Source organism: Melozone crissalis, unplaced genomic scaffold (genome assembly GCF_028551555.1).
Source record: "Melozone crissalis strain CALT ecotype California unplaced genomic scaffold, PUWL_Pcris_2 ptg000033l_1, whole genome shotgun sequence".
Lineage (NCBI taxonomy): Eukaryota > Metazoa > Chordata > Aves > Passeriformes > Passerellidae > Melozone > Melozone crissalis.
In genome coordinates, this window is record NW_026535811.1 from 1,813,792 (window position 1) to 1,825,882 (window position 12,091).

The 12,091-nt window shown below is 41.4% G+C and overlaps 1 protein-coding gene across 5 annotated transcripts in view; it reads right to left on the minus strand.

Annotated features, from left to right (window-relative positions):
* The window catches only part of SOX5 (SRY-box transcription factor 5), a 590,818-nt gene that overhangs the window by 440,455 nt on the left and 138,272 nt on the right, over positions 1-12,091 (minus strand). For 3 of the 5 annotated variants that reach the window (XM_054281897.1, XM_054281899.1, XM_054281900.1), the window contains exon 1: positions 8,614-8,648. The exons of 1 other annotated variant lie outside the window; for it this stretch is intronic. The gene's annotated coding sequence lies outside the window, so the exon portion shown is untranslated. Of the gene's footprint in view, positions 1-8,613; positions 8,649-12,091 lie in introns of those variants that run through there. One more of the 5 variants, XM_054281901.1, reaches the window with a different exon arrangement.

The following is a 12,091-nucleotide window of genomic DNA, read 5'->3' on the forward strand; positions in this document are numbered from 1 at the left end:
TTTTTTTTTTAAGCCAAAAGGCCGTAACACAACAGCAACATAATGAAAAGTGAAATCCTTTTACAACCCTGGGAAGGCCAAGATGTGTGCCCAATAAATGTAAGCAGACATGATATTCTTTATAATCACAGCGAGATGAAGATGTGAACTGAATAAATGCTTTAAAAACATCATAGATTTTATTAGATGCAAAAGATTGAAGCGTTAGGCACCTTTTAGCTCAACTTTCATTTAATTTACTGCTTGCTGTACTGTAGTCTAAAGGGAGTGAAAAAATCCTCTCTCTAATTTTTTTTTCCTTTTCATGAGCTGACCAAGGAGATGAAATCTGGGTACTTTAATTACCATTCAGAGCCAAAGGCCTGGCCTTTGATATGGAAATCCCACTTCAACTCCAGCTTGCTGCTGCCTTTCCCTGTCCCCTTCTCCTTCCAATCTCACAACATGAATTTTAAGTAGTCTTGTCAACACCTGACCGTGAAAGCTAACAGAAGCCTGTGCTGCTAAGTTGGTGCTGTTGATAATTTTTGTAATTTTTTTCTTTTTTTTTATTCCACTTTTCTTTAGGAGGGAGAGAGTGAGGCTGGGGAGAGTGGGGTCAGGAATTGGACAAATCCATGCAACTGATCTTCTCCTTCCTTGTCCACACGTGTCCTGGCCCAGCTCATGCAGCAGCTCACATGAAAGGGTGAAAGAAAGGAGAAGCAGGAGGGGCAGGGGGGAACGGATGAAAGCTGTCATGTACAGTTACCCTGTTATTGTCATCTGCCTGCTGCATGACTCCCAGCTTTGCTATAATTATTAATTGCACTTGTCAACTGTCATTAATTCCTCTTTAGCATCCCTGTCTTGGAGTAATTAGACAGAACAGCCTCACTGCACTCATTGTTTTGAGAGGCCCCTGAAAGAGCCCAACGGGGCTGTGGAGACACAGCCATCATTAATACAATGGAGCACCTCAGCATTAACCCTTTCCAAGGGGGGGAAATCACAAGCTGATGGCTCCCCAGCTGCTGAATGCCCCTTTCCCTTTTCCTTTGGAGGGGTCCCATCCAAGGGCTCAGGAGCACCTGGGGGCTCCAGGTGTGTCACACCCCACTGGAGGGGCTGCAAGGAGACTGAATTTTCTGAGGGGTCAGCACCCCCAGATCCACCATGACCTCCTGCTGGACTCCTGGAGGAAGGCACAAAACACCAGACTTTATAAAAAGTTGTGGTGTTGGGTCCCCAGGAGGAGGTGAGAGATGAGAATTGGACTCCAAGTTCTCAGAAGGCTGATATGATATGTGGTATATGATATATGGTATATGTGGCATATATGATATATATGATATGATAAGAAATTACATACTAAAACTATACTAAAGAAAGAGGAGACGTCAGAAGGCTAAAACAAGAATGATAGTAAAAACCTGTGATTGACCAGAGTCCCGACACATCTGGACCATGACTGGTCATTAAATTAAAACAATTCACATGCTGGGTAAACAATTCTCCAAATCCCATTCCAAAGCAGCAAAACAGGGAGAAGCTGAAGCTTCCCAGCTTCCCAGGAGAAGAAATCCTGGTGAAGGGATTTTTCATAAAACATCATGGGGACAAAAAGTCACCTTTACCTCTTTCCCCAGAGTTTAGGCAGGCTGACCAAAAATCAGCTGTGGGATGTCGGTGCCCTTTGTTGCTCCTTTTCCCCTCACCTGAAGAAAGGGACCCAGAGCAATTTTTTGGCTGCACTGCTGAGATGTCCAAGCCCAGCTTTGCCACCTTTGCCCCCCCAATAACCCTTCCATGCCCACCATGCACTCCCAGCATCCTGAATTCCCCAAGGCCGAGATCCCTGTGCTGTTACACAGGTGTAAGAGATATCCCCAGCCTTCCTCACACCTGCCCTTGATTTGGTGGCCACAGGAACCCGGTCTGCTCTCTCCCAGGGCTGCAAAGGCTGAAAACTCAGGGATGTGGGGAAGGGACAGCAGGAAGGCTCAGTAAGGAAGCTGCTGAGCAAAGAACAAAGCAAATGAATGGGCTGATAGTGGATTTGTATCATCAGTTTTGGGAACAAAGCCGCACTTCCCATTGGTCATACCAGGCTGCTTCTGGGCAGGAAATAAAAAGGAGGGAAGGAAAAAACCCATTCCTTTATTTAACTGGAATTTAGTCTATATAAATGGTCATTGAAAAAACCCCAAACAAACAAGGAGGAGCTAAAACAACCTGTTGCTGCAACAAGCAAAATATCTCTGCAGCTCAAATCTGAGTTTTCTGCTTGGGTTTACCAAAATCTTTCTCTGCAGCTCATCCACTCTCTCTCTCCTCATCTTTTTGATTGTAATGCTGGAATTCAAGTTTCAATATAAAAAAGAGAAGCCAGTAAGGCATAGCCAGCCTTGATTTCACTGTCTCTTGGGGACACCCCAAGGAGCTCCTGGGCCACTGGCCAGACCTGTGTGGGGCTAGGGAGGACCACACTACCCAGCCTCTCCTCCAGAACCACAGCTGGGAGCAGAGGGAGCACAGATATTTTTTTCCCTTCCAAAAATTCCAGGAGAGACTCCTATTCACCCTAGGCAAGCAATTTTGCCAAACCTGGTCACACCAAAAAAAGATCTTCAGCAGCAGTATGCCTTGAATGATATATTTTTAAGTAAGACTACATATTCCTGGTTCAAAATCAGAACCCAGACTGCTGAAAATGAAAAGGAACTTTCTTCAGCCTGTTAACTTAAGGGCAACAAGAGACCTTTTGTGAAAAGGGTTTTTTTTCCCATTAAATTTTGCCTATCTTTTCAATGCTTACCCAACTGAGATCAAAGCCACAAATTAATGAAGCAAATATACTCTAAACCAGCGTTTCAAAGTCATAAAATGTTAAAGAACCTTATTCAGAGCTTCAGCTTCTTTGGATCTGGCTTAGTAGCTTGTGACTTACTGAAATAACAGAGAGCTTTGTATAAAGCCATGTGGAATGTATTTATAGTACATATAGAACCAGAAAAATATTTCATAAGCATATGCATCAGATTTTTGGCACTGTGCACCCTACATCAGAAATAAGAATTTGGCCAGAGACCTAATCAGAAAACACTTATTCACTTTTCTCTATTGTGGCTGCAGTCAACCACTGTAAAAATTAGAGCAGTTTTTTCAAAGCAGGGCCCAGTTCAGCTGCATGCTAAGTACCATCACTGATTATATTCCCCCTGCATTTTTCCAAGATGGATTTCAGTGTCCCACAAAACTGGCTCTGCCTTGTATAACAACAAGATTCGACAGCCAGATCTCATTGTTACCTTATTAGTGAGAAACTCTGCTAAATCACCTTCAAATTGCTCACAAGGCTACATTTCTCTAAAGGTCAACGTGAACACAGCACACACACATTATTACAGATTTCTGAGTGGCCAGTGGTACTGATTCAAAGGAAAAGATTCTATTTCCCTTTGCTAACAGCAGTTGCTTGTTTCACCTTCTCACAGAGTGTGCTCTTGGGACAGCTGTGAATGAATCAACCCCAGCTGAGGGCAGGGGACGCACCCAGGATGGAGCTGGCTGAGCCACTGGTGATTCCAGGCTTTCTGTGGGACCTGCTGAGACATTTCTGTGATTTATCCAGGAGCTCTGACTAACTCAAGGGTGCTAACAGCCATTTCAGTGGGAATTCACGTGCTCTCTGTGGTGAACTGGTGTCACCAGTGCATTTTGAGGCACGGCTGGGAAGTTGGGCCAGTTAGAAAGCACAACTCAGCACGCAGCTCTTTATCAAACAAACTCAGCTGCAAACCCATGCACTCCTCTATTGCATAATGACCCCTGTACCTGGGGTATTCCCAAACCATCCCAGCCCATGCCTTCTCCTCCCTCCCCTTTCCAGGCTGGCTGAAAAAGCAATTAGCAAGAGCACAGAACACCCAGCACACACAGCCCTAAAAGCACAACATCACCACAGATAATAAATTCTGTTCCACAGCCTCTCCCATGAAGAGTGTTCAAGTGACGATTAACCAACAAGCCAAGTGCTCAGCTGCAATCTCAGCCCATTCTGAACAGCTTTTGCTCAAGGCACACTAGGGCAGAGGATTAAGAAGCCCCTCCCAAATGGATTAAAAACCCCTTTAAATGACCATCTCCCAGGTCATTATGACAATAAATATATATCTATATACACACATATATATTACATGTATAAAGAAAGGGGAAAAAAGCCCTCAGACAATCCCTCTCTAGAGGATTACTTCAACACTTTTGACTTCAGAGAGATTGAAACTGATTCTCCTAAGCAAGCAGCTTTAACCCAAATCAGAACTCACCTCTTCACCAATCAGAAAGAAGCTTTTTCAGAAACTTATACTTCATAATAGTTATATGGGCCTTAATCCTCTTGGAAACAGTTTTAAGTCATTATTCCAGGAGTTATTAGGTTGGAAAACAGCTTCTAGGCAAATGATGCTATTCACAAACCTTTTACACCAGAAATAATGGCTGGATTATTTCTGCCTCAAAAGTAGTCTTGAGGTCTGGTTTCTGATTTTCTTTATATCTGATGCTCCTGAGGACAAAAAAAAAAAAAAAAAAAAAAAAAGGAAACACAGCCCCGCTTGTACATTCCAATAATAATGGAAATTTTAAATATGTAGAACTAATTTTATAAGGATTATAAATGGCAGCAATGACAGCAAGTTGGAATTTTAAGCAGAAGTAAAAAATAAAAAAACTTTAAAATATAAAAAAATTAAAAAATAAAATTTTCTGGTTTCCAGTGCAGTACCTCTTACCCCAGAGTTTCCTTCTTGTCTTAAAAAAATACCACTATGTATCATATGAATTTTCAGTAAGAAGAGAATTCAGCCCCAAAGATGTTTTATTTCCAAAAGGCTTTCCTCAGCAGTTGCCTACTTCTCCATTTTATAATAAAGTCAAATGTACCAACACTAATAAGCACCAAAAAAACACCAAATAACCATCACCCTCCAAACACACAATGCCAAGTCCAAACCATATCAATTCATCTGTGCTGTACTGCAAACTTGGATGTCTTCAAGCAGATCAAATACTGACATTTCCATGGCAATTTTTGCCTGAATAACAACTTCAGGATTTACTCCATCACTTTTCCATGTAGCTGTATATGCATGTGAAGTACCCATAATCTTCCTTTTCTCAAAGAAAATAACTGAACTATTAACTTAAACACCTACCTGGTTAAAACCAGTTATTAGTAATTTTTCACCCATTAATTTTACCACAAAGATGAATTTCTATTCTGTGCTGAAAAGGGGGTCATAGTGGAAGATAGAACTCCAACAGCACAAAAAGAGCAGCAGCATCTCTGACTAAATTCTTCACTGGAGCAGTGATATCACTTGGCCAAAGGATTATGTGGCATCACTTTCTGAAGTGTATTAAAAATGTATTCACTTGCCTATATAACAAATTCATCATCATTGCTCAGGAGAAATCCCTAAACCTACAGCAAAGGCCTTCTGAGGTAAACTAAAGCTAAGGAGACATAAGGTAATTAAAATAAAAGAAAAGAAAAAGAATCGTTGCATTTGTTCTCCTTAGTTATATTATGAATAAAAACCCAAAACTAATGTAATAATGTATCCCAGCAGTTCAAATCTTCTAATTTATGTAGAATGGATTATTACTTAGACAATCTGACCCTGGGCAAAACTTCCTCAGTTGAGAAGATTTACAATCTAATTATGCAGGAAGTTCTGCTGAGACAGTTTGGGTGCAATGGCCTTCTATTGCATTAGCTTAGCTAAAATTGCTGCTCCTTCACTTGCTTGGGCTTCCAAGTGCTCAGATGAAAACAGAAAATCCTCCCTTCATGTCCTTCCTTTCCCTTTAGCCTTTCTCAGCATTTCTGCGTGCACAGGCACTGCTCTGCACTGCACACAGCACAGAGGGGCTGGGGCTGCAAAATGCAGCTCCAAGTTGCCTTTCAGGCTTTTGCTTTGGCCCCTGCTCAGTGAAATGACTTCAAAAAGGACCATCAAAGTGCTGCTCATAATTTTTACAATGATAGTTGCTGGGTTGTTTCTCCCCTCCCCTATTGCAAATGCCCCTGAAAAAAGCCTGGAGCTGAAGTCTGTTCCTGTACACTTGTTTCTTCATCCTGCACACACAAAACTAGTTTATTTTTGTAGGGTGGCTCTGAGATGTTTTGCTGCTGTCTCAGACACCTGAATATTTTTAGCAATCTATATCATTAGATTAAAAAAAAAAAAGTTCCTCGACGCATACAGAAATAGCAAGAGCTTTGCAAGCCTGCAGAGGAAATGATGGGAAATTTGGGGCTAGCAGAATTGGAAGTGTCTTTTCTCCTGTAGCTGTTTTACAGTGTATCCATACAGCTGAGCATACAGACACGTCCTCCATTAACACAGACAGAGAAATCAGTGCCTTTCCTTCTTTATAGGAAGTGTTTTGATTTCAAAAGGTCAGTGGATCATATCACAGCCTCTGACCTTGATGATTACCATGTGCAGTAATGCACATTTTTATCTACAGGTGGCAGACCTTTGAAAATAAGCTTCAAATTCGTTAGACATTTTTGTTGATACCACCGCCCACATTCAAAAGTAAGAATCTGCAGCATAAAGTTCTAATTAATGCTGTTCAATTTAGAGGACAGATTTGTCAACAAAGTGGCTCAATTCTCAAAGGCTAGTGACCCCTCTCAGAATGCGGCCTTAAAAAAAGAAAAATAATTTTAAAAAATTAGTTGCTCAGTACATAGCAAGCTTTTATTATTTTAAAATCATTCAGCAACTCAGCAAAAGATTTTTTTTCTGTATAATAGGAGTTTCACTTCCTTGATTATTAAGCACTGCCTGGCAAATTAGTGATTTCTTCTTTGATAAGCTTATTTAGAAGAGGAAAAGATGAGAATGTCACAACTGACTTCTGGCATTTAGAAAGATATAAGTGAATGGTACAACTTCTCCAGATCTGAATCAATCATGTTAAAATACCATGACTTAGGCTGTCATCTCAGATGTGTGTCTAAGGCCTCACCACCAAGCAGAAAAACATCGATTTACACCATAATATTATCAATCATTCACATAATACTGCATTCAAATTTAATTAGAATTTTTTTTTTCTTCTGAAAAACAACAGCAGCATAGCCCTGTGCATGTGGACAGAATCCTACTGAAATCAAGCAGGCTGTCTCTGGGTTTTAGCTCAGTCAGGCCTAAAGTCTCAGCTGCACAGCGTTTGCACAGCTTCTCCTCATTGCCACCCAGGAAAAGTGGATGTGTCACCTGTCACCAGGCTGCATTTCCAACCCTGATGTTTTAGGAACTGCCACTGATGGCACAGAAACAAGAGAGCAGCCTGGTCAGAGACAGGTGACACCCAACCCGTGGCAAACCCATCACACGCAGCAATGCCAACCTCAACTCCACAATGACAAGGGTAAAAACGAGGCCACCGAAGGGAAATGCTTGTCCTTGAAACCCTAAAAGCCTTTGAAGTTGTCTTTGAAACCCTCATTCTGCCAGCATTTACTCCTCATGGAAACCAGACTAAGCACAAAAGCTGCTTCAGGATTGTTGCCTCTGCAGCCCCTAAAATCAAGGGCCAAACAGGGTGAGGTGACAAAGTGCAGTTACATTTTGGATGAAGGATCCCTCCAGGTGCACAACACTCCAAAATACATGTGTCAAATACATGCCAAAAATGTGTCCAAAATGCCCTCATGACGTAGGGCAAGCACATTTTATAAGTTTAGCAAAGAAGCATAATTGACAAGAATCAGTTAGAAGGACAGGTAATGAAATAATTTCCCTTCTTGTACAACCCCCTCTGAAGCCCCCCTGCTTGCTGGCTATGTCTTATTACATCAGAAAGGTCTTGGGAAGGTGTCTTGTCCTTGATTACCACAAGAAGCAAGACTAGAACAGGCCCTCAGGAATGTGACTGTCTAATAGGAAAAGTGTTGAAGTAAGGAAACAGCAACAGTTTACAGAGCTAGGAATATATGTGAAAAATATAGAAAAGCAAATGGCATCAGGACCAACAAGACATAAGAACTGGTGGGGTTATCTGCAACTGAGTCTCCTCCCAGTCCAACAGCATTTTACCAGATTCCTCCCCACCCAGTCTCCCTAATGACAAGAAACACCAAATTTGTAAAAATTTAGTACTTGGATGTAGATATTTACACAGCAACACCACTGAAATATTGTAATATATCCACAAAAACAAAAAACCCAACAAAAACAAACAGAATCAACAAAACCAAAAAAAACCAACAAAACAAAACAACAATCCAACCCCAAAACTCTTCCATAGTTATCTTATTGAATGTTTTGAATAGATTGAACTGCAAAGTTGAATGAGTAACAGAAAGTACAGACAAATTACAATATTGACAGGGATCACACACACCCTGGAGAATGGTTATTTGCTGGCTGGCATGCCCACTGCTCCCCCTCCTCCCCAGCCCAAGAGTGGGTGAGCAAACTGAGCACACACTAATGTCTTTTGTGGTAACCTAGTAACCTTCTCCTTTTCCTCCCCAAGCTCTTCCTTCACACCACACTCTTCCTTACTGCCAGGATAATTGCACTGTGTCTTTACAAGGCTTTGTTTTCCTACCCAGTGCAGAGGAGCTGGGGTTATTTTCAGTCTTGACAGGATCAAACAGGAACCCGGTCATCAGCAAGAGGAAGGCTAGAAAAATAAAAGCAAATGCATATCAACAATTTTATTTTAAAAAGAAAATACATCCAAAACATGAAACAAAAGCCTGGGCTCTGCTAGACATCCCCCTCCCCACTCCTTTTTATTTAGTTCATGAACTCTTTTTTGCAGAACACAGGCTGGTGTAAATTAATGTGTGACCCATCATGTATCACGTGGGAAAGCTGCCTTAGAAATATGGAATGGCAAAAAGAAAAAAAAAGTAGACATTATTAGAACTAAAGAAGCACCTCTTATCATGATAAATCAATACTCAGACTGAACTAGGAGACAGCTGTGACTCCATATTCCTGTTTCTCTGGAGTGCTTGAGCAGCTCAAGTGCAGAGTGTCTGACATGCCTGCACAGCCAGCAGTGCCAGTGCTGGGAGCAAGGGCTCCTCTGCATCTGCTCCTGCTCTCAGCTGCCCCTCTGGGAGTAGCTGGGTCACTCACACACCTACTCCATCACCTACACACCGCCCTGAGGCTCCTGAGTTGCACCTGCACAGGGGACAGAGTGGCATCTCCCCCAGAACAGCCCAGGGCTTCAGAGACTCATCCTCATCAGGGACTGCCCAAAGGCCACTGCACCTCCACAGCTCAGGACCCCTCTGAGCAGCTCCCAGCTCTCTGGCCACTCCTGCAGCTGTGGTTGCAGTTTGGGGTTTGGGTCACCCCAAGCCTGCAGCAGGGAGGGGGAAATGCAGCACAAAGTGGCACAAGGGGTGCGCAGGTAGGATGCTTAACAAAAATAAGCATAAGTCTGAGTTTGTGACATGATACCCTGTGCTCACACAGGCCAAAGTTCATCTCAGATGGGGAGTGCTTGTCCTTCTAGCCAGGCTTGGCGTCCCTAAGTTTCATTACAGTGTATTATTACCAAGCTAGTCCAACCTAAACAATTTGTAGTATGAAAGAGATGCATGAATATCAATTTAATGATTGAATTTATTTTCTTTTTCAACTACAAAACACACACACAACCATGTAAATTTTACAATCAACATCCTTAATATATAAAACCAGGAGGTTTTTCCTACTGGTTTAACTTGACAGAACTACTTTTCCAGCCCTAGAGCTCAGAGAGCTCCAGGAAAAGCAGCAGCAGCATGCAAGGCCCACCAAGATTAGGCTGGCGCATGAAGGTTGAAAAGCCAACCATCCCTGGCTCCCTCCTGAGCTCTGCATGCAGGCAGACTTGGTGAAGACAAACCTCCATTTCCTATATTATTTTTAAGCAACCAGATGAACAAACAGAAATGTGTCCTCTGTATATTTGGTATAGAATTTTCCTCAGTCATGAATTTCTGCTCTTAGAAAGATAACTATCTCTAAAATCTGTGCTGAAGAAAGAGGGGGGAAAGTCATTTCTCAATTAAGTTATCAACATCTTCTCCTACAAAGATAAGTTTTGTGGGACCTATTAGACTACCTGTTCACCAGCATCACAGAGAACTGAAATAAAGCAATTTCTTAACTCTTATTACTTAGTTATCAAAATAGCCATTCATTAACTAAAGAGCATCATATAAAACCAGTTCTTTATCCTCCTTCCCTGACCCACACATTATCAATACAGCAGACAAGGACCACGAGCTGAGAAAAGAGCAAGCCCCACTCAATTCACCCCTAATTAGGATGAAACCCCAGGACAAAACAGGTCACAGGACAATCACAACAAGTAACACTCACTGGCAGAATATTCCCCATTATGTTTTTAGCCTTTCCCAGCAACCTGGAACCGAGTGCTACCCCTGACCTCCTCATGTCAGCAGAATACAAGGAAATAGTAACACTCATTTTGCTCATTCTCTTGTTTGCTGCCACCTGCTTTGACCAGTGATACTTGCTTGTCCTTGTCCTGTCTCCTCCCTTAACAAACTCTTTACAAAACTTAGGATTTTCCATGACCATAGGTATTTCTAGGTTTTTGACCACACATATTTCTCTGTACTTAGAAGTCACCTTCCACAATCTGGGCAGGCACAGGTACAAAAACTAAAAAAAACAAACACAGTAACATCAACAACCACCACCACCTGACTTTGAATCTCAGTTGTATTTGGGTTAGTTTACAACTAACTAACACAAAAAAACTTAAGAGGAAAAAAGGAAAAAAAGAGGAAAAAAAACCCAAAAAGCAGTAAAACCTACTGACTTTGCTCTTACAGCCCAGACACAGGAACAGGTTTGTGACCCCCAGTTTATTCCCATACAGAATTAAGCATTTTCTTCCTGGTAATTTTATCTACATACAACTTTCTAGCTGGTGTCAAGCAGCTTCAAAAGGGTTTCTTTATGACTGTTAGAAAAGACAAAGCAAAACTCAGGCTAACAACTACCCACAAGCTTTGAAGGGAATGAGATGATTTTTTTTTCAGGAGTAGAGCTGGAAATATCTGTATGGAAAAAGACCCTTTGAAAAAAGTCAGATTTACTTGGACTAAGCAAACTTTAGTTAATTAGTTGAAGTAAAAATAAAAATGTGTTTTTAAAGATAAAAACCCACCTAATTCAACTGTTTATTAACAATGCAATGAAGCAATCACCAAACATTAAGAGGGACTGCTGAAATTATGGTTCTTGGCTACAGCCTTGAGTGGAGAGACAGAACCAGTAAAAAAAGGGCCTGCTGCCATGTGAAATAACCTAGAGCCTGCTCTGCAATTAAACTCACTTTCATATTTACTGCAGTTTCCATAGGACAGACCTAAGAAAAATTCTGCTTTTAAACTATTTCTTTGACTCGCTCTCTATTTCCATAACTGGTCCTACAATATTTTTGTTTCTAGAGCAACATGGTTGGGAGTCATTATTTGGGAGGACTGGGAGTGCCCCATTCCAGAGGCAGGCAACAGCTCCATGTACAGGAATTAAAATAACCCTTTCCAAAAAAATCCTAATGGGAGAAAATCTTAGGTATAAAAATCCTGAACTGCAGCACACACCCTTACAAGACTTTTACAATATGAGAGAAAGTGATACATGACATAGAATATAATAGCTCCTAGAGTCAGCTTGATGTGTTGCATTATATTTATATTGTAAATATAAATTAATTATACCTGATTTGCATTATGTTTGCATTATATTTACATTTAAAGTACTTTTATTTAAATGTTGTCCAAATTTTAATAAGAGCGAAATCACAGCAACAGCCTTGCTTAGACCAAAATGCTGCCGCTGACCACAATTCCATCTCCACACAGCCCTGCCTGAAAAAGCTTCCACCGTCTGCAAGTTCCATTGTTCCTGTGCTGTTTTTTACTGAGGCCACCAGGAAGATGACACAGAGTGACAAACACTCTGGTGACTTTTCTCTGATGATGACATTAGCTTGGGTTATATTTTTAGGAAGCAAAGAGAGCAAAAGCCCCAAAATTACTCTAGCA